Source organism: Triticum urartu, chromosome 6A (assembly GCF_056163025.1).
Source record: "Triticum urartu cultivar PI428250 chromosome 6A, HENAU_Tu73, whole genome shotgun sequence".
Taxonomy (NCBI): Eukaryota; Viridiplantae; Streptophyta; class Magnoliopsida; order Poales; family Poaceae; genus Triticum; species Triticum urartu.
The window spans coordinates 432,331,889-432,355,209 of NC_141878.1; positions in this window are offsets into that span (position 1 = coordinate 432,331,889).

Genomic DNA, 23,321 nt, shown 5'->3' on the forward strand with positions numbered 1-23,321 from the left:
TCCGAGCTCGCGGTGGCTGTTGAGACTGCCAAGTCTGCCAAGGCCGAAGCCCAAAAGGCCCTCCGAGAGTTGGAGGATATGAAGAAGATAGCAGCGGGTAAGGCATTCTTTATGCAAAGCAGAAATATAAAAGTAAACTACTTGTTACTTACCCGAATCCGGAGTTCTCCAAGGGCATTCGCAGATCTTCCCCGCAGCGTATCCGATGCCACCGCATTCTACCAAGCTGAAGAGGGCAGCTCGACGGAGAAGGTGTTCTGGTCTCAGTATGCTGAGGCCGGACACCCTGTGCCCCTGAGCGACCAGCTGAAACAGCTGGTCGAACTCCACAAGGTGGCCGAACAGGCCATGAAGGGCTTCATAGTTTGGCTATGGCCCAAAGAGGCCCTGCCTGGGAGCTAGTTCGGGCTGGTGCGGCGGCTGGTGGAGGCCTGTCCAAGGCTCGAGGTCATCAAGCGCTCCGTCTGCATCGAAGGTGCCCGTAGGGCCCTTGCCCATGCAAAGGTGCACTGGGGTAAGCTAGACGGTGAAAAGCTTGTGAGGGACGGGCCGCCGCCGGGGAAGGAGCATCGCAAGCCGGAGAACTATTATAAGGATGTTCTTGCGGGTGCCCGCCTTGTGGCGGATGAATGCACCAAGGATGTAATTTTTGAATGAATTCGCTCGTGTTTATCCTGTGCGCTGAAAACTTGTTCATATGCGCTAAGCAATGCTTATTGAATTTAAAATATTATTTTTTGTGCGGCCGTTTATCAAAAATTGAGAGATGGCCAGTCGTCAGCTTCTGCCCCCATGCCACTAGTGCTGGGGTGTTCGGTGATAAACCTGGCCGCTCTTTTTCCCATGGTTGGGTCCTTCGAGGAAGGCGCTCAGCACGGCGAACCAGGCAATCGGACTATAATGCTTGAACACTCTCACTTAGCCATAGAACTTTATAATTTTAAATTTCGGCGAAGCCCCTAGTTCAGAAGACCGAGTTCGGGGCGCTATCCACGCCTTGGCTAGGGTTATCCAGCTCCTCGCTCGAAGCGGCATAAGCCTTTAGGGACCCGAAAAACCTCTCGAACAGCGACCGGTCTCTCGCCTCAGCATGACAGTCATTTTTAGCTTTCTCCACTGAGGTGCTTAACCCAGCTCAACCGGGGCACAATCGCAGTGGTTCTCCTAGTGCTACCTTAGCCGATATAGCAGAACGTAAGGCACCAAAACATAGGAGCCGGGCAAACCCAACTATTGACCCAAATCGTGATTCGGAGCCGATGCATATAGTGCTATAAGTTCGGGGTGCCGCACTTGTGAAAGTGTATGGACTTCTCACACCACATTAAAGGGTACTGAAGCCCCTGGCGTACTTGTCGTACCATAGTGTACGGGTGCAACATGTCATTAATGAACATATATAAAAGAGAGTAATGCAAAAAATAGACAAAAAGCTAAGCATTGTTTATAGAGAGGCTATTTATCAAAGCCGAACGATACAAATAGTGCGGTAAGCAAAAGATATTGGACTATTCAGTATGTCCTGACCAGGGGCAGGCCGCGGAAATGTATTTAAAGCAGGTATACCGCTCGTAACAGAGACCACCTGGGAGTTCCATAATGCGGCATGGCTTGTCTGCCTCCCTGGATCTTGCATCGTTTGTGCGGCAGTCGAGTTGCCGAACAGGTTGTCCGAAGTATGGAGTCCTGAAAGTAAGAAAAAATTAAAAAAAAAGAATCCGGCAGCCCCTAGTACGTTTTAAGCCGTATTTTGGGCGTGCCGTTTATTGTGCCCCTTCCCCGGTGCCCATGGTATTTCAAGGGCGTAGTTATGTACACGAGGTACTGGTTTCGCTATGTCGCGAGAGCTGGGGTTGGGGCCGCATTGCTACGCTTGCTCAGAGTGTGCCAGGCGGTCCTGCTGTAGGTTACTTCGGGCGCGCTTGGCAGTGTCTAGCTTTTTAATGGCCGGACTGGAGAATTGCCTAAGAAGGCTACCTTGTACCTCCGTTGCGAGAGCCGCCGTATGCTCCTCCGTACGGAGGGAGCGTTCGGTGTTTCCGTTCACCGTGATTACTCCTCGAGGGCCTAGCATCTTGAGTTTGAGATATGCGTAGTGCGGCACCGCATTGAATTTTCCGAATGCGGTTCGTCCGAGCAGGGGGTGGTAGCCACTGCGAAACGGGACTATATCGAAGATTAACTCTTCGCTTCGGAAATTATCCGGGGATCCGAAGACCACGTCAAGTGTTACTGAGCCTGTACAGTTGGCTTCTACACCTGGTATGACGCCTTTAAATGTCGTTCTTGTGGGCTTAATCCTTGAGGGATCTATGCCCATTTTCCGCACTGTATCCTGATAAAGCAGGTTCAGACTACTGCCGCCGTCCATGAGGACTCTTGTGAGGTGAAATCCGTCGATGATTGGGTCGAGAACCAATGCGGCGAAGCCGCCATGACGGATGCTAGTGGGATGGTCCCTTCGATCAAAAGTAATCGGGCAGGAGGACCATGGGTTGAACTTTGGGGCGATTGGCTCCATCGCATATACGTCCCGTAACGCACGCTTCCGCTCCCGCTTGGGAATGTGGGTTGCGTATATCATGTTCACCGTCCGCACTTGTGGGGGAAAGCCCTTCTGTCCATTGTTGTTCGGCGGCTTGGGCTCCTCGTCGTCGCTGTGCTGCCCCTTGTCTCTATTTTCGGCCCTTAACTTGCCTGCCTGCTTGGACACCCCACAATCCCTGTTGGTGTGATTGGCTGGTCTTTCGGGGGTGCCATGTATCTGGCACAAGCGATCGAGTATTCGGTCCAAACTGGATGGGCCCTGATTATTCTTTTTGAATGGGTTTTTCCACTGACCGGATTTATAACCTTTGAATCCAGCGTTGACTGCCGTGTCTTCATTGCTGTCGCTGTTAACGCGGCGTTTTTGCTTATTCCGACGTGTCCTGCCACTTTTGTCCTTGGTATCCGAATTACCAGGGTTCTTTGATAAGTTGTTACTGCGAGCTAGCCAGCTGTCTTCTCCCGCGCAAAAGCGGGTCATGAGTGTCGTGAGGGCTGCCATGGATTTCGGCTTTTCCTGTCCCAGGTGCTGGGCAAGCCACTCGTCGCAGATGTTATGCTTAAAGGCTGCTAGGGCCTCTGCGTCCGGACAGTCGACTATCTGGTTCTTCTTTGTTAGGAACCGTGTCCAGAATTGTCTGGCCGATTCTTCTGGCTACTGAATTATGTGGCTTAAGCCGTCGGCGTCCGGCGGTCACACGTAAGTGCCCTGGAAGTTGTCGAGGAATGCGGCTTCGAGGTCCTCCCATGAACCGATTGAGTCTACTGGCAAGCTGTTAAGCCAATGTCGGGCCGGTCCTTTGAGTTTGAGCGGGAGGTATTTTATGGCGTGTAGATCATCGCCGCGTGCCATGTGGATATGAAGGAGATAATCCTCGATCCATACCGCCAGGTCTGTTGTGCCATCGTATGACTCAATGTTTACGGGTTTGAAACCCTCCGGGATTTTATGATCCATTACTTCATTCGTGAAGCATAGCGGGTGTGCAGCGCCTCTGTACTGGGCTATATCACGACGCAGCTCGGAAGAGCTATGTCTGTTGTGTTTGGCCCGGCCGGATTTGTTGTATCCGGAGCGAAGATCATTGTCACATGCCGTAGGGCGCCTGCGCGATCCGTAGATCGATCTTGTTTGTCTTGCCTTATCTTCCAGTATGTCTTGCAGGTCGGGCGCATTTTCCCGTGCCTTAGTTGAGCGGCGTCGGGGGATGGCTTGGGTGGAGGGCCGAGAGGCCTCTCTGTCGCGGCCGCGAGGTGGCCGGTCTGCCATGTCATGCGTTGGTGATGTAGGTGCTTCCTCCTCTGAGTGGGGTAGCGGCCTGCGCTTCGGGTAACTCTTGGAGGGGCGTTCGAGTTCATACTCTTCGGCCGCAAGGACTTCAGTCCATCTGTCAGCTAGCAAATCTTGGGCAGTTTTAAGCTGTTGCTTCTTTTTCTTGAGGCTGCTTGCCGTGGCTAAAAGCCTGCATTTAAAACACTCTTGTTCGGCGGGGTCTGATGGTATGACGAATTCGTCGTCATCGAGGCTTGCCTCGTCTTCGGAGGGAGGCGTATAGTTATTATCCTTGACCTCTCGGTCTGCCGCTCTCTCGTGAGGGCTGGCTTCTCCATCTTCCTGTGCCGAATCTTGTGGAGGTGGGTGTTCTTCGGCGCCATCTGGGGTAGTATTATCTCCCGTGCCGGAATCACCGTTTTTGCTTTGGCGGGATTTAGAGCGGCGCCGCTGACGCCGGCGCTTTGGCTGTTTCTTGGGGGCGTCATCCCCCACTGTTCCATCGCCATCTCCATCTTTTGGAGTATCCACCATGTATATGTCATACGAAGAGGTGGCCTTCCAGTGCCCTACAGGTGCTGGTTCCTGTTCGTCTCCTATATCGTCGTCCATGCCGTCGATGTCTTTGGAGCCGAAGTCAAGCATGTCGGTTAAATCGTCGACAGTGGCTACAAAGTGGGTGGTGGGTGGGTTTTGAATTTCCTCACCGTCCGTATCCCACCCTTGCTGACCGTAGTCCGGCCAGGGCTCTCCTGACAATGAGAGAGACTTTAGAGAATTTAGGATGTCGCCGAAGGGCAAGTGCTGAAAGATGTCCGCGGCGGTGAACTCCATTACCGGCGCCCAATCGGATTCGATTGGCAGGGGCGCGGGGGGCTCGGAGTTCGGAGAGGAATCCGGCTCCTCGGGGTCACGGGCCATGCGGAGTGCGGGGCTGGAGTTCGGCTCGATCACCTTTGAGATCGCAGCCCCTGAGGCAGCGTCCAACCGCTGATCCTCGATCGGCGCAGTAGGCTCCGAATCAATGGTCGAAACCGATGCGTGTGCGGCCTCCAAGGCGCTGTTCGGCGGCAGAGCTATATCATGCCATCGAGACAGTGCGGCGCGCTTGGCTGTGGCTTGAATCCGTCGAAGATCAAGTCCCCGCGGATATCAGCCGTGTAGTTTAGTCTTCCAAACCTGACCTGATGGCCAGGGGCATAGCTTTCGATCTGCTCCAGGTGGCCGAGCGAATTGGCCCGCAGCGCGAAGCCGCCGAAGACGAAGATCTGTCCGGGGAGAAAAGTCTCACCCTGGACCGCATCGTTGTTGATGATCGAAGAAGCCATCGGGCCTGAAGGCGACGACACAGAGGAACTCTCAATGAAAGCACCAATGTCGGTGTCAAAACCAGCGGATCTCGGGTAGGGGGTCCCGAACTGTGTGTCTAGGCCGGATGGTAACAGGAGGTAGGGAACACTTTGTTTTACCCAGGTTCGGGCCCTCTTGATGGAGGTAATACCCTACTCCTGCTTGATTAATATTGATGATATGGGTAGTACAAGAGTAGATCTACCACGAGATCAAGGAGGCTAAACCCTAGAAGCTAGCCTATGGTATGATTGTTGTGTATGGAGTTGATCCTGTCCTACGGACTACAACCCTCCAGTTTATATAGACATCGGATAGGGTTAGGGTTACACAGAGTTAGTTACAATGGTAGGAGATCTTGAATATCCACATCGCCAAGCTTGCCTTCCACGCCAAAGAAAGTCCCATCCGGACACGGGACAAAGTCTTTAATCTTGTGTCTTCATAGTCCAGGAGTCCGGCTGAAGGTATTGTTCGGCTACCCGAACACCCCCTAATCCAGGACTCCCTCACGGGGCCTTTAAATCCGCCCATGAGCTAACGGAATTGGGGGGCAACCCTTTTAGCCAAGTACGAGCTGTTCCATCCAACATCATGGTGAAATATTTAGCCATTGCCACGTCGCTGACTTCCAACAGCTCCATGGCCATCTCATAACTCTCAATCCAGGCCCCAGGCTGCAAGTCGGCCATGTAATTAGGCACCATATGAGGCCCCTTGAAGTCCTTTGGCAAACGCTCATGACGTATGGCAGGCACCAGGCAAGGGACACCTCGGTTCTCGTGGCCACTCCTGCCTCAACCGAGGTTGCTGGATAAGCCGGAAAAGTCTGGTGAGCTGCCTGCTCCGCTGCCAATTGAACCACTCGCTCAACCTCTTGTCGGATCCTCTCCTGATCCGCCAAGTTAAGGGCTCCAGCCTGTCCCAGCTCATGCCTGTGCGACCGGTTGTGGTGTTGAACATTGCTTGACATGTTAGCTGAATCCATACGCCTACTGTAGCTTGGGCTCCGGCTCGGGCGAGGGGTTGAATGGATCCTGTCTCGGCTGTAAGAGTACGCATTCTGCTACGCCAGAGCTGTTTGAAGAAGTTGTCTCACCCTTCGTGTTTCGATCGCCGCCGGAGAGTCGCCCTCCATTGGGAGAGCCGCCAAACGAGCCGAAGCCGCAATGAGGTTTTCCAAGGGATTGGAGAAGTGACCCGGCGGTGTTGGCACATAATGAGGCGGAGCGGTGTGTACATGAGGTGGTTCCATGGTGCGCGGCTGAACCGGTGCCCCGGGTGTTGTGATCCGATTTGCCTCCGGTGGGTTACTTGCCCCAGCCCCGTGTGTATGAAGAAGGTTCCTAGGATCGAGTGTCAGAGGTAGACGTGACTGAGTTTTCTGGTGCCTTCTTCTCATGACCTCGTTTGACACGTTCAGATCCACCGAGAGCCGGAAAGTCTCTGCCTGAAGCTGCTGAGCACGAACGTCCAAAACCGCCCGCTCCGCGGCCATCCTGACCTCCTCTGCTGCTAAATTTTCTTTAGCTTGTACCATCTCCTCACGTACGCGTGCCACCTGTGTGTCATGCTGATCTTGATTCGTCGGATCTACCACGGCAGTCAACAGGGTCATTAGTTTCTCCATGAGGTCCATCAGAATCTGAGCCGGGGGGCGCGCGGGGTCTCCTGACCCGGCTGCGGCCGACCCGGTGGTTGTTGCTGCCGCTGCTGTGGAGTTCTGCCCCGGCTGTGTTCCTGCCATGAAGACTCCGGCCCAATTCGGCGGCTCAAGGGGGTCTGGAATACTGCTGCCATCGGAACAGCCCCCGAGCATGCCATCCTGCAGATGATACAAAGAGTCCGTCTCTCCCGTTGATGATGTGGCGTCAGAACAGACGACCGTCTCACCGCCATCCACCGATTTTTCAGAGTATTCACCGCCGTGGATGCAACCCACAAAGGCATGCTTCACGACAGATTGAACACGGGTGGACCTCATGCGCTGAGCCGTTTCGATGAGGTTGGTGTGAACGTTCGGCTCAGGGCCCGATTCATTGATCTGGCCGATGAAGACATGAATTCTGCCAAGGGGACCCGGTACCCGTACTCAATTGAGGCGGCCTCGGGGCCCCAGCCTTCGTCGTCGATGTAGAGCTTGCCACGACGACTCTTGGTCATCCGGCCCACAACGTATCCCTTGAGCCCTTCGAAGTTTCCCTTCAAGAACTCGAATCCACAGTGCGCTGGCCCCACGATGGGCGCCAACTGTCGTGGAATTGTCACGGCAGATGTCCTAGCAAAAGGACTTAGTCGTAGGGCCATCGCAACTAGGAAGCTTAAAGGGGTTAATCGGGACAAAGGACACGAGAGGTTTTATACTAGTTCGACCCCTTACGATGAAGGTAAAATCCTACGTCTAGTTGTGTTGATATTGCTGGGGTTTCGATCACCAAGAGGCTAGTTCGCCGGCTTGGTTATCGATCTCTTGTTTCTTTCCCTAAGCCGCCACCGGGTCATCCCCTTATATACACGGGTTGACGCCTGGTGGCCTACAGAGTCCCTGCCGGCTCATAAATCGAGTCCGGCTTGGTGACTTCTTTTACATGCCTTTCTTTAGAAGTCTTTCCTTACATACGGCGGTTACAATATTGGGCCTTAAGCCGCCTCTAGGCCTTTAGGCCTTTTATAAGATTTAACAAACTATCGCCTTGAGTGTTTACTGGGCTTCCTTTGTGACCCGCCATTAGGTCTTGACCCGGCCCCTCATGGGCGGGGCATAACTGATAGCTATATCCCCAACAATATGTTTCTTCAACAGGCGGTAAATTAAGACCGTGTATTTCTTCAATAGGAGGTAAATTCTTAACATCTTCAGCTTTAATACCTTTTTCTTTCATAGATTTCTTTGCCTCTTGCATATCTTCAGGACTGAGAAATAGAACACCTCTTTTCTTCGGAGTTGGTTTAGGAATAGGCTCAGGAGATGTCCAATTATTTTCATTTGTCAACATATTATTCAATAGAATTTCAGCTTCATCCGGTGTTCTTTCCCTTAAAACAGAACCAGCACAACTATCCAGGTAATCTCTGGAAGCATCGGTTAGTCCATTATAAAAGATATCAAGTATTTCATTTTGCTTGAGAGGATGATCAGGCAAAGCATTAAGTAATTGGAGAAGCCTCCCCCAAGCTTGTGGGAGACACTCTTCTTCAATTTGCACAAAATTATATATATCCCTTAAGGCATCTTGTTTCTTATGAGCAGGGAAATGTTTAGCAGAGCAGTAATAAATCATATCCTGGGGACTGCGCACACAACCAGGATCCAGAGAATTAAACCATATCTTAGCATCACCCTTTAATGAGAACGGGAATATTTTAAGGATATAAAAGTAACGAGTTCTCTCATCATTAGTGAATAGGGTGGCTATATCATTTAATTTAGTAAGATGTGCCACAATAGTTTCAGATGCATAGCCATAAAAAGGATCAGATTCAATGAAACTAATTATATCAGGATCAACAGAGAATTCATAATCCTTATCAGTAACACATATAGGTGAAGTAGCAAAAGCAGGGCTAGGTTTCATTCTAGCATTAAGAGATTGCTGCTTCCATTTAGCTAATAATTTCTTAAGATCACTTCTATCATTACAAGCAAGAATAGCTCTAGCAGATTCTTCCTCCAGAACATAACCCTCAGGAACAACAGGCAATTCATAAGTATTAGGGGGAGAGTCTTCATCATCACTATCTTCAATATAATCAGTTTCAATAATTTCATTCTCTCTAACCCTAGCAAGTTGTTCATCAAGAAATTCACCAAGTGGCACAGTACTATCAAGCATCGAAGTAGTTTCATCATAAGTATCATGCATAGCAGAAGTGGCATCCACTACAAAAAAAAGACACATCCGTGACATTTTGGGTCGAACGAATTTTTTCTGTCATACCTATGACACTTCTATGACGATAATTGTGACAAAACCCGGTATCATCATAGATGTGGTGGGCTCCTACTTCTATGACAAAAAATCATGATAGAAAATGGGCTTTTCGTCCTGGGCGGGCCAGAGACGCAGCTGCATGACATTCTTTGGGCCGTCCATGACAGAAAAAACCGTGGTAGAAGCGAGGGGGAGGAAAATTTCAGTGAGTTCCCGGTTATGGTGGGAGGTCGGGGGCCGAGCGATGCGCGTTTCTCTCGTACACGTACGTGTGTGTGTGCGAGGCGTTGGCTCTAACTGAGCCCAAGCGAGGCGTTGGGCTCTAACTGAACCCGAGCGATTACACTGCAGGCTACGCGTTATTGAACCCGAGCGATCGATCGATGGCTGTTAACTGAACCCAATCGAGCGATTCCTTCACTAGCTGCTAACTGAAGCCGATCGATGGGATGAACAGTGAGCGTTGCGAGGGGAGGGGGGTTTGGATGAACAGTGAGCGGTGGCGTTGCCTCTGGATGAACAGGACCCCGTGGTGTGGTGGGGGGATGGATGAACTGTAGACGGTGGAGGGGTGCCCATGGAGGGGTGGTCGAACAGGACCCTATGGTGTGGAGGGATGGATGAACAGTAGACGGTGGAGGGGTGCCCGTGGAGGGGTGGTTGAACAGGACCCTGTGGTGTGGAGGGCTGGATGAACAGTAGACGGTGGAGGGGTGGTTGAACAATAGCCGGTGGAGTAGCGCACGGTGGAGGCTGGATGAACAAGAGCCCGTGGAGGCTGGAGGAGGTCGACGGTATCCCGTGGAGGCTGGAGGAGGTCGACGGTGGAGATGAACAATATCCCATGGAGTCCCGTTTTGCGGTACGCCACACCCCTCCCGATGAATAGGACCCTTGTCGGTGTAAAAACCGGCGGATCTCGGGTAGGGGGTCCGGAACTGTGCGTCTAGGCGGATGGTAACAGGAGACAAGGGACACGATGTTTTTACCCAGGTTCGGGCCCTCTTGATGGAGGTAAAACCCTACTCCTGCTTGCTTAATATTGATGATATGGGTAGTACAAGAGTAGATCTACCACGAGATCAGAGAGGCTAAACCCTAGAAGCTAGCCTATGGTATGATTGTTGTCGTCCTACAGACTAAGCCCTCCTGTTTATATAGACACCGGAGGGGGCTAGGGTTACACAGAGTCGGTTACAATGGGAGGAGATCTACATATCCGTATTGCCAAGCTTGCCTTCCACGCCAAGGAAAGTCCCACCCAGATACGGGACGAAGTCTTCCATCTTGTATCTTCATACTCCAACAGTCCGGCCAAAGGATATAGTCTGGCTGTCCGGACAACCCCTAATCTAGGACTTCTTCAGTAGCCCCTGAACCAGGCTTCAATGACAACGAGTCCGGCGCGCAGATTGTCTTTGGCATTGCAAGGCGGGTTCTTCTCCAAATTCCGAATACCTGTTAAATAGTGTCCGGCTTCTTGTAAATGCTGCGCTCCTTGGCTTCTACGCCCAATAATGGCCACCTTCCACGTGTCGAACGAATGTGAAGAGCCAGGGTATTTTTACATTTACCCCCTAGCTATGCAAATGAGCTGCCTATTAAAGCAACGAGGATTCAGATCCAAACCACACCATCCTCCCTCAGCAAGCATTCATCGGAGCGCGCCCGAAAGAAATCCATTCCATCATGGCCGATCGACGCAGCTCCTCCTCTCGTTCTCCCAGCCCCAAGCCCAAAGATTGGGAGAGGTGTTCTGTCCCGCACAGCCAACTGGTGATGCTTCAGACCCAGGGATTTCTCCCCCCAGCGTATATGGTCCCGGTTCGAGCCGGGCTCGCCACCTACAATGGCGGAGAGCAGGCGGAGATCTTTCCCAGTCCTTCCAAGGGAGAGCGGGTATGCCTCATTTCTTATTTGATAAGAGGACTCAGATTTTGAATTCATCCGTTTCTCTGGGGGCTTCTGGAATTCTACGGCCTCCAGTTGCACAGCCTCACTCCTGCCTCCATACTACATATCGCCGGCTATGTAGCCTTTTGCGAGCTGTTTTTGGGTTGCAAGGCTCACTTCGCACTGTGGAAGAAGCTATTCTGCCTTGTGCCCCGTTCTCAGAGGGGGTCAATATATCAAGTGGGGGGAGCCAAAATATGGCGCATCGCTGGGACCGAATATCCATCCGGAACCCCGAAGAAGGCGTCCGAAGACTGGCCTTCAGAATGGTTTTATATAGAAGACATCCCCCTGCCAGATCCTATTCGTATCGGCCTTCCCGAGTTTGATAATGCTCCTTTGAAGAAGCGCCTGAGCTAGTGTCCACGAAGCCCCCAGGAGGAAGATGACAGAGACGTACCTTACCTGATGAGCCGGATGAAGTTGTTGGCTCAATCAGGACTGACCATGATCGAGGTCATGGCAATATGCATCATGCGGGGGGTGCAGCTGCTTCAATATCGAGGCCACCCCATGTGGGATTTCAACGGGGAGGATGACGTCACACGCTGTGGCCGCAAAGGGCTGGACTCATCCGCTACTCTGGTGAAAATCTTGTCTGATTTGTACAAGGGAGAAGAGGAGGAATTCCTCCGCGTCAATCCACAGGGTGGATTTTCTATGTACAATCCTCCGAGCTGGGTAAGTCAACACTTTTTGTGCTCATCCATTCCGTATTCCCACAGTTAAATATTTTACCTTGCAAATTCAACGCAGGAGCTGCGTAAGGCAGTAAGGGAGATCAACAACCCACCTCCACAACCAGAGGATCCTGAGCGGTCCCTCGACCCGGCCTTCAAAGAGGATCCGGACATATCTGTGGAGCTGATTGATAGGGTATTTTATAAATTAAGCAGCGACGATGCCTTGGTGGCCATTACGGCCGATTACCCTGGGCTGCTCCCAGCTTCGCAGGTAACTGAGACCGAAGTCCCAACATTTTGTAAAAAGGATTTGTCCTTGTGTACTTTGCTCACCGTATACCAACGGTGTTTTACAGGGAAGGGCCTTGGGACGCCATGCCGAGCCTGCGGCGACTAGCCAACAAGGGGCTCCGAGGCCGAGCAGGCTAAAAAGGAACGCAGTCCGGACTGAGACACCGGCGCAGAGGTATGGCGTGCCACCTCACTCCATGGTATCGTCTTTTTAAAGACATATTAATGCTCGTGCTTTCTAGGAAGAAAAACGCTCGCCGAACTATGTCCGGAGAGGTCGTCAATCACGCCTCCTCCAGTCGGGCTCCAAGGCTGGACACGAAAGCGGAAGCGAGTACGAGGCGTACGCCGGATGTTCCTCCGACAGAGGATGCGGACAGAATGTCCGCCACAAATTCCGAGGTTGAGAGCGCCATGAACCACAGGCGTTGCCGAGCCGTTCTCCGTGACGCTTGCTTCTCCCAAGAGGCATTTGACGCCTTCAACTCGGGAGACGCGTACCTCCATGCTGCTCAAAATGGTCTAGCCAGAGCCACGGAGCAATATGTGAAGGATATACGGGTGAGAGAATTTGATGATTATATATAGTAGTAGCCCCTGAGACTTGAAGCAGTTAGAATAACTAATTTAAGGATCATTTGTTATGTAGGTTCTTACAGAAAATAATACCCAATTGTCCCATGAGCTTGAAGAGTGCAAAGCCCAACTTCAGGCCGCACTAGCCACAGCAGAGGAGCCCAAGAAGACCCCCTCTGGTAATATATGTTTCAAATGATAGGTATCATGTAGAGTGCGGCGTATATGCAAATCTGACAATTAAAATTGTAGATGACGCAGGAGTAAATCCGGATGAGCAACACCTCCTACGCCGACTAAAGGCCGGCGAGAGCGTGCTTACGAGGGTTAGGCAAGAGAAGAATGATCTCCTAGATGCCAACACCCAGCTGGGCGTGGAACTAAAGGATGTTCGTGCCCAACTGTCGGACTCCGTGAAGGAGAATCAGCGACTTCGACACATCATTTTCAGTAAGTGCTTGAACGAACTTTGAAGAAGAGTTTGACGAAGAAGTCGACTAACAGAGTTATGTCTGTAGGTATGCTAACAGGTCGTCCCGCGGAGGAAATGCCCGGTTCTACGGGTGACCTTCTGCCCGAGCTCTCATAACTGCACGAACGAGTTCGGCAGGCGATGCAAAGCGTCGCCCAGGCCTTGTGGCCATCCGTCTCCGTGCCCGAAGGCCTTGGAGAGCTTGCGGAGAAGCTGAAGGGAGCGCGGCGGCGCTTCCGATTATGGAAGATATCGGCCTGCCGTCAAGGTGCCAGGGAAGCCTGGGCCATGGTGAAGACACGGTATACCAAGACTGATCCAAACCACATGGCCGAGGTCGGACCTGTGGGGCCCGATGGGAAAGAGATCCCTGTTAGTCTAATGTACAGACAAGTAGAATTGGCTGCAAAGTATTCCCAACAGGATTGTAAGTTAGACAGCCTGTTGATGGTATAGAGGAAGAACTTAGTCAGACAAAGTGACTATGTAATTGAAGTGACATTTGTAATGCCTTCTAGCCGGATTGTAGATCATTTGTCATGGCAGACCTTTTCGCTTCGACCGCTGGACCCGATAGTCCGGAGTGAATCCGAATACCCTCTCGGTTATGAAAAACAGAGGCATGCGTGGAAACCAGGCGTAGGGGTTATTAGTGCTTGAACAGACAAGTGCCCAACTAGTTATGTTATATTACATGGTTAGTAAGAAACATCTTCCAGGGAGAATAGTTTCGTTAGGGGTTCCTTTCCCTGGGTATGCATGCCCTAAAGTGCATGTCCGGACTGCGAAAAGAATCGCAGGAAAAAACATCTAGGGGCATATATAAAAAATAGGTAAAAAATTGTCTTTTGTTCACCGACCGAATATTCCCTTAAGAACGCTAGCTTTCGGCTTCACCCAGTCTGAGGTACACATCCGGCTGACCCGGCAGTAACAATCGTAGAGGTGCTCCCCTTATGCCCTAGCCGAATTAACGAGAATGTAGGGCATAAATACAAGAGCCAGGCAACCCAGCTTGGCCAAAACTTAAGTCATATCGATGCATATAATGGTGAATAAAAGGTACATGCGGAAGGATAACACATGTGTTGGGCATGAAGCCCGTATAAATAGATAAGCTTCTGTGAAAGAAGCCCCCAGGTTTAGTGAGCGCGGATAGCGCGTCAGTTGTGTGCAAACAAGGCACAAATTGGCCCTTAAAGGCTGTGAGGGAAAAGAAGGGGAGAAGGAGAGAAATAAAAGACAGATAGTGTATAAAAAATGGACAGGGGAAGGAGACGAACACAGAGTCCGGCGCTAGGCGTAGAATCTTCGGAGTCTAGCTGCGTTCCATGGGTTCGGCTCGAGTCGATTATCCTGCAGACGGTACGCTCCACCAGTCAGAACTTGGTTAATAATGAAGGGACCCTCCCATTTGGGCTTGAGTTTGTCCTTTTTCTTCTCCGGTAGGCATAGAACTAATTCGCCAACATTATAAGTTTTGGCCCGTACTTCTCTGCTTTGGTATCTTCGAGCCTGCTGTTGATAGAATGCGGAACGGGCTTTTGCCACATCACGCTCCTCCTCCAAGGCGTCCAAACTTTCCTGCCGATCGAGCTCGGCTTCTCTTTCTTCGTACATGCACACTCGAGGTGAGTCATGAATTATGTCGCAGGGCAGAACAACCTATTCGTCGTATACCATAAAGAATGGTGTGTATCCGGTGGTGCGATTCGGCGTGGTCCGCAGCCCCCAAAGTACGGAGTCAAGCTCCTCTACCCAGTGCATGTTAGATTCCTTTAGGGACCGCACTAATCTGGGTTTGATGCCGCTCATGATAAGACTGTTTGCTCGTTTGACTTGACCGTTAGTTTGTGGGTGATAGACGGAAGCATAATCAAGCTTGATGCCCATGTTTTTGCACTAGATTTTTACCTCGTCGACCGTGAAGTTCGTGCCGTTATCAGTGATGATGCTGTGGGGGACGCCATAACGGTGTACGACCCCGGATATGAAGTCTATCACCAGTCCGGATTCAGCCGTCTTAACAGGCTTGGCTTCTATCCATTTGGTGAATTTATCCACCATGACCAGCAAGTATTTTTTCTTGTGGGTTCCACCTTTAAGGGGTCCCACCATGTCGAGCCCCCAGACCGCGAAGGGCCAAATAATGGGGATTATGTGGAGGGCGGTGGGCGACATATGGTTTTGGTTTGCAAAAAGTTGGCAACCTACGCATCGTTGGACCAGGTCCAGTGCATCTGCCCGGGCCGTAGGCCAATAAAAACCTGTATGGAAGGCCTTGCTTACAAGGGCCCGAGCTGCTGCGGGGTGGCCGCCAAGTCCGGCATGAATTTCTGCCAGAAGCTTCCGCCCCTCCTCCTCGGAGATGCACCTTTGAAGGACTCCGGTGGTGCTTTTCTTATAAAGCTCTCCCTCATGGACCCTGTAGGCTTTAGATCGCCGTACTATGCAGCGTGCCTCGTTTTGGTCCTTGGGGAGTTCCTGCCTAGTTAAGTAGGCCAGGAATGGTTCTGTCCACGGGGCGATGACGGCCATTATTACGTGGGCTAAAGGTGTTATTTCGGTGGCCGAGCCTCCGATTATGTCAGACTGTTCGGAATCGGGCATTGCGGTTGTCTCCGGTCTGTTGTTACCAGTGTCCCCTTCCCATATCACGGATGGCTTGAACAACTTCTCCAAAAAGATATTAGGGGGGACTGCATCACGTTTTGCACCGATGCGTGCGAGGGCATCTGCCGCCTGATTGTTTTCCCGGGCTACATGGTGAAATGAGCCCCTCGAAACGAGCTGACATTTTTAGGACGGCATTGCGATAGGCCACCATTTTCGGATCCTTGGCATCAAAGTCTCCATTTATTTGGGATATTGCGAGGTTCGAGTCCCCCCGCACCTCTAGGCGTTGAATGCCCATGGATACTGCCATCTGGAGACCCTGCAAAAGGGCCTCATATTCGGCTGCATTGTTGGAGTCCGTGTACATTATCTGGAGTACGTATTGAACTGTATCTCCGGTTGGGGATGTCAGAACGATGCCAGCCCCCAGACCAGCCAGCATTTTGGAGCCGTCGAAGTGCATGATCCAGTTGGAATATGCGTCGTACTCTTTAGGGAATTCGGCTTCCGTCCATTCGGCGACAAGGTTGGCCAACACTTGTGACTTAATGGCTCGCCGTGGTTTGTAGGTTATGTCAAACAGGAGGAGCTCAATGGCCCATTTGGCAATCCGGCCCGTGGCGTCGCGGTTGTTTATGATATCATTGAGTGGCACTTCCGAGGCTACTGTTATCGAACACTCTTGAAAGTAGTGCCGCAGCTTCCGAGATGCCATGAATACTGCATATGCTATCTTTTGATAATGCGGGCACCGTGACTTGCATGGAGTAAGGACAGTGGAGACATAATAGACCGGCTTTTGAAGGGGAAATTTATGTCCGTCCGTTTCTCGTTCGACGACAAGCACTGCGCTCACAACTTGATGGGTTGCCGCAATGTATAACAGCATAGGTTCGCCAATGTTTGGCGCTGCCAGGATTTGGTTGGTTGCTAGTATGGCCTTTATTTCTTCCAATCCGGCTGTGGCAGCATCCGTCCACTCGAAGTGTTCGGTGCGCCGTAGGAGGCGGTAAAGGGGTAATGCCTTTTCTCCCAAGCGGGAGATAAAGCGGCTTAGAGCCGCCACACATCTGGTTAATTTCTGGATTTGTTTGAGGTCTTTTGGGATATCCAACTGTGGCAGGGCTCGGATCTTGGCCGGATTTGCTTCAATTCCTCTGCCGGATACAATGAAGCCCAAGAGCTTTCCGGCTGGCACACCGAAGACGCACTTTTTCGGGTTGAGCTTGATGTCATATGTTCTGAGGTTATCAAATGTGAGTCTTAAGTCATCTACTAGAGAGTCGACATGCTTTGTTTTGACGACCACATCATCTATGTATGCCTCCACTATTTTGCCGATCTGGTTTGCCAGACATGTTTGAATCATGCGCTGATATGTTACCCTAAGTTTTTGAGCCCAAAGGGCATTGTGTTGAAGCAGAAGGGGTCGTATGGTGTGATGAATGCCGTTGCGGCTTGGTCGGACTCCGCCATCTTAATTTGGTGGTAGCCGGAGTATGCATCAAGGAAACACAATGAATCGTGTCCTGCTGTCGCATTGATAATTTGATCGATGCGGGGGAGGGGAAGGGATCCTTTGGGCAAGCCTTGTTGAGGTCCTTAAAATTGACGCACAGGCGCCATGATTTGTCCTTCTTTGGTACAATCACCAGGTTTGCTAGCCAGTCCAGATGTTTTATCTCTCTAATGAATCCGGCTTCCAATAACTTGGCTAGTTCCTCTCCCATAGCTTGTCTCTTAGGTTTAGAGAAACGCCGAAGAGCCTGCTTGACCGGTTTGAATCCCTTTAGGATATTAAGGCTGTGTTCGGCCAGCTTGCGTGGGATTCCTGGCATGTCTGAAGGGTGCCAGGCGAAAATGTCCCAGTTCTCGCATAAGAATTCTCGTAGTGCAGCGTCTACGGCGGGGTTTAGTTGTGCCCCGATGGAAGCTGTTTTTGTAGGGTCCGTTGGATGGACTTGGCATTTGACTATTTCGTCTGCTGGCTTAAAGGAGATTGACTTGGATCTCTTATCAAGTATCACATCGTCCCTGTTTACCGTGGAGCGCAGCGCGGTCAGTTCCTCAGCCGCTAGGGCTGCGGATAGTGCCTCAAGGGCCAGTGCGGCTATCTTGTTTTTGGCGCGGAGTGCTATGTCCGGATCACTATCAAGAGTGATGATTCCATTGGGCCCGGGCATTTTGAGCTTCATGTACCCGTAGTGGGGTATGGCTTGGAAGATTGTGAACGCCTCCCGCCCTAACAGGGCGTGGTATCCGCTACTGAACGGGGCCACTTGGAACGTAACCTCTTCGGACATGTAATTCTCCAGCGTGCCGAACACCACATCTAGTGTGATTTTTCCTGTATAGCGTGCTTCCCCACTGGGGATTATTCCTCTAAAGGTTGTGCTGCTTCGCTCAATGCGGTTCGAGTCTATTTCCATTTTTTGAAGGGTTTCCTCATAGATGAGGTTTAATCCGCTGCCGCCATCCATGAGTACCTTGGTGAGTCGAAAGCCGTCCACTATAGGACTGAGGACCAATGCGGCCGGTGCTCGGGCTGTTCGGAATTTAGGTTCGTCACTGGCATTGAAAGTAATAGCCGTGTCACTCCATGGGTTTATTGTTGCCACTGGTGGATTTCGGCAAGGCTGCGGAGTGTTCGCTTTCGCATATTATTTGATGCGAAGGTCTCGAAGACTGTTAATACCGTACTGGTATCACTGGGATGGCGCTCTGTGGCTTCTAGAATTAGAAGATCTTCGCACTTTTGGCTACCTGCCGGAGTATCCAACATGCTCTAAGGCTATGAGTTGGTATGGCGCCCTTTGTACTGTGAATTTTACAGGGTCCATTGAACCATCCCTCCAGTACGGTTCCATGCCCTGTAGAGGGTTTTTGCTTTTTGGTAGTTGACCCGGGTGTCTTTTGATAGTACACCCTTTTATTTCGGACTGGGTTCGTATTTAGGGCCGGATTATCCCAAAAGTTTGTTTCAATTTTCTAGGCACTTCCCATCGCACAGTATTTTCGTACTATGGACGCCAAGTCGGCGAAGCGTGATATCTCACGGTGATATATGGCATTAAGGATTCCCTTGTCCGTGCAATTATTGCAGAAAAATAAGATCGTGTCTTCCTCGCGACAGTCCTTAACCTTGTTCATCGCAAGGAGGAATCTGGCCCAATAGTGATGTACTATTTCCTGGGGCTCTTGCCTGATGTGGGAAAGATCGCTTATGTTTGGGTGGGTGGGTGGAATTGAATCCGAACCCTTACCCGATCTGGGATCCAGGGGCCGAGGAGTTTCCAATTTTGGGAATTCTGGTTCCGGGGTGTTGCCCGGTGATCTTGGCCCGTTGCCTGACTCTAATTTCAGGAATTGGATGCTGTCCTCCCGCGAACGGGTATCCGGCTCGGAGAGCTCAGGAATCCAGACATAGTTGGTTCTTAATATGGAGGAGAGGTTGCCGCATTGTTCCTCCACCACTGCAATTTGATGGGTAGCCGGCGGAGAGTTAATCTCCCTTTGATCGGGTTTAAGGCCAATATGATCATAGTCCGTAGCGACTCCCAGGGCGGCGATGTGATCTAAGAGCTCGTTTAGGGAGGCGAGCTCCATTGGATCCATCTGTTCGGCGAGTGCCGATTTGACGTGGAGGCTATTTTCGATGACCCGAGAGGTCGTCCTCGGCGCGGCGGCCGAACAGGCGGTCATGATGAAGCCGCCTAGCCGGAGAGTTTGGCCAATAGCCAAAGCTCCCCCAATAGTAGTACCTCTTTAAAGACGAGACGAGACATCCTTCCTTCTGGCGACGGCACAGTGGAACTCTCAATGAAAGCACCAATGTCGGTGTCAAAACCGGCGGATCTTGGGTAGGGGGTCCCGAACTGTGCGTCTAGGCGGATGGTAACACGAGACAAGGGACACGATGTTTTTACCCAGGTTCGGGCCCTCTCGATGGAGGTAAAACCCTACTCCTGCTTGATTAATATTGATGATATGGGTAGTACAAGAGTAGATCTACCACAAGATCAGAGAGGCTAAACCCTAGAAGCTAGCCTATGGTATGATTGTTGTCGTCCTACGGACTAAGCCCTCTGGTTTATATAGACACCGGAGGGGGCTAGGGTTACACAGAGTCGGTTACAAATGGGAGGAGATCTACATATCTGTATTGCCAAGCTTGCCTTCCACGCCAAGGAAAGTCCCATCCGGATACGGGACGAAGTCGTCCATCTTGTATCTTCATAGTCCAACAGTCCGGCCAAATGATATAGTACGGCTGTCCGGACACCCCCTAATCCAGGACTCCCTCAACCCTCGTTTCGACTGTAGCGCTCCAACACAAGTACGTTTCCTCCGTTTTGCGGTATGCCACACCCCTCCCGATCAACAGGACCCCCATTTCGACCGTAGGAGGTCCGTTTCCTCCGTTTTGCGGTACGCGAGACCCCTCCTGATGAACAGGATCCCGTTTCGACCATAGGAGGTCCGTTTCCTCTGTTCTGCGGTACGCCAGGCCTCGTTTCCATCGCCTGTTCCATCCAAGCCCTCCCGATGAACACGACCACGCATTCCGTTCCTACCCAGCCGGTTGGCTCCCACGCGTTCCGTTGCCTCCCGATGAACACGACGCATTCCGTTGCCTCCCCATGAACACGACGCATTCTGTTGCCTCTCCATGAACACGATGACGACGTTGTTTCTCCCTTTCGACCCAGCCATGTACACGAGCCCTCGCCGTACGTATGCGCGAGTAGGCGTTCGAGACCCTGCCCATATGTACACATACGTGGCCGTATTTTCTTTCATGCACCCTGGCTGTTGTACGTACGTGTACATGCTACGTGCGCGCCTCTACTACGACACGTGCATGCCTCTACATCCACCAGTATATATGTACGTACACGTTCGCAACCAGAATGACAACGCTACGTACGCTTCGACCAGGTGGGTCCCGACTGTCAGGCACTTCCTTGCCTGCGAAGATGTAGCTGGTGGGTCCCAGCAGTCAGGGGGGCGAATCGTTTTTGCCCAGACACACTTGCATGCGAAGATGTAGCTGGTGCGTCCCAGCAGTCAGGGGCAAACGTTTTTTTCACGAAATACGGTGGCCCGTCCGGTGGGTCCCCGCTGTCAGGTGGAGGAATAATTATTTTGCGCGTAATAAGGAGGCACTTCCTTGCTGCAGCAGTGGACCCAGCTGTCAGCCTCTCCACATACAATCCACGTCCGATGGAAGCCCTTCCTTGACCACGTTGACCACGCCGCGCCGAGAGCACCAGGGCGATGGACGACGGTGAGGCCTAGGAAGGGGACAACGCGGAGCCGGGGAAGACACGGTAGTGGATGCCCACGCGTAGAGGAGTATGAGGGTTCACTCGTTCGGCTGCGGTGTGAGGCTGCCGTAGCCGCAGAATAATAGGGGGTGTGGGTGCGTAGAGCGATGACCTGGCCAGCGGTGGGGCGGTGAGGCCTCTGCGACATCACAGCCGGCCACGGGCGGCAGGAGCAGGCGGCACGACCGGCACTGCTTTGGGCGGCTGGAGCAAGAAGACCAGAGGTTGAAGAAGCACTACGGCCATTGGATGGACATCGTACGGTCACTGGAGCTAGAATCGTTCATATATTGACTAAAGTTAGCAAAGGCCTCCGTCCCAGTCAACTTAGTAGGCCCACAAGTCAGCCTGCCACCAAGGTGGGTCCCAGCTAGCAGGGGGGTATTTGTAGGATCGAAAGTATGTCTAGAGGGGGTGATTAGACTACTTGACCAAATAAAAATCTAGCCTTTTCCCAATTTTAGTTCTTGGCAGATTATACCTATCTTATCACAAGTCAAGCAATCTCCACACAATTCAAGCAAGCATGCAAAAGAGTATATGAGCAGCGGAAAGTAAAGCATGCAACTTGCAAGAATGTAAAGGGAAGGGTTTGGAGGATTCAAACGCAATTGGAGACACGGATGTTTTTGTCATGGTTCCGATAGGTGGTGCTATCGTACATCCACGTTGATGGAGACTTCAACCCACGGAGGGTAACGGTTGCGTGAGTCCACGGAGGGCTCCACCCATGAAGGGTCCACGAAGAAGCAACCTTGTCTATTCCATCACGGCCGTCGCCCACGAAGGACTTGCCTCACTAGAGGTAGATCTTCACGAAGTAGGCGATCTCCTTGCCCTTACAAACTCCTTGGTTCAACTCCACAATCTTTTCGGAGGCTCCCAAGTGACACCTAGCCAATCTAGGAGACACCACTCTCCAAGAAGTAACAAATGGTGTGCTGATGATGAATTCCTTGCTCTTGTGCTTCAAATGATAGTCTCCCCAACACTCAACTCTCTCTCACATGATTTGGATTTGGTGGAAAGAAGATTTGGGTGGAAAGCAACTTGGGGAAGGCTAGAGATCAAGATTCATATGGTTGGAATGGAATATCTTGACCTCAACACAAGTGTAGGTGGTTCTCTCTCAGAAAATGTGTATTGGAAGTGTAGGTATGTTCTGATGGCTCTCTCAACGAATGAAAGAGTGGGTGGAGGGGTATATATAGCCTCCACACAAAATCGAACCGTTACACACAATTTGCCAAACTCGGTGGGACCGAATGGTTAAACTCAGTCAGACCGATTCAGCAAACCTAGTGACCGTTAGGATATTCGGTGGGACTGAGATGCAATTCGGTAGGACCGATATGGTTAGGGTTAGGGCATAACGTAATCTCGATGTGACCGATTACACAAACTCAGTGGGACCGATTTTGGTAATAAGCTAACCAGAGAGTTGGTCAGGTAAACTCGGTGGGACCGATTCGCTCATCTCGGTGAGACCGAAATGTTACAAAAGGGAAACAGAGAGTTTACATTGCAATCTCGGTGGGACCGATCGCTCACTTCGGTTGGACCGAAACTTTACGAAGGGAAACAGAGAGATTACAATCCCATCTCGGTGAGACTGATTTGCCTAGGGTTTGTGGCAGTGGCTATGACATTTGAAACTCGGTGGCGCCGGATAGAAAGAATCGGTGGGGCCGAGTTTGACTTTTGGTTTAGGTCATATGTGGATGTGGGAAGGTAGTTGAGGGTTTTTGGAGCATATAACTAAGCACATGAAGCAAGAGGCTCATTAAGCAACACCTCATCCCTCCTTGATAGTATTGGCTTTTCCTATAGACTCAATGTGATCTTGGATCACTAAAATATAAAATGTAGAGTCTTGAGCATGAAGCTTGAGCCAAACTTTTTGTCCTTAGAATTTTGAGGGATCCACTTTCCTCATCCATGCCATGCCATTCATTGAGCTTTTCCTGAAATATTAATCTTGGAATAATGTTAGCTCAATGAGCTATATGTTGTTAGGAATTACCAAAACCACCCAGGGATAGTTGCACTTTCAATCTCCCCCTTTTTGGTAATTGATGACAACATATAGATAAAAGCTTCGTCAAATGATAATAAGAGTGAAAGATATTGTCGCTTTGAGAAGTATGTGAAAAGAAAGAGCTCCCCCTAATTTTGTGCATATCTTAAGATTTGCTTTGGACTGCAAATGCACAATGAGTTAGGATCATGGATTACTCTTCCATGTCACATACATCTTGGTGGAGCGCTCAAAATGATAAGAATTAAATACATGCACTCATC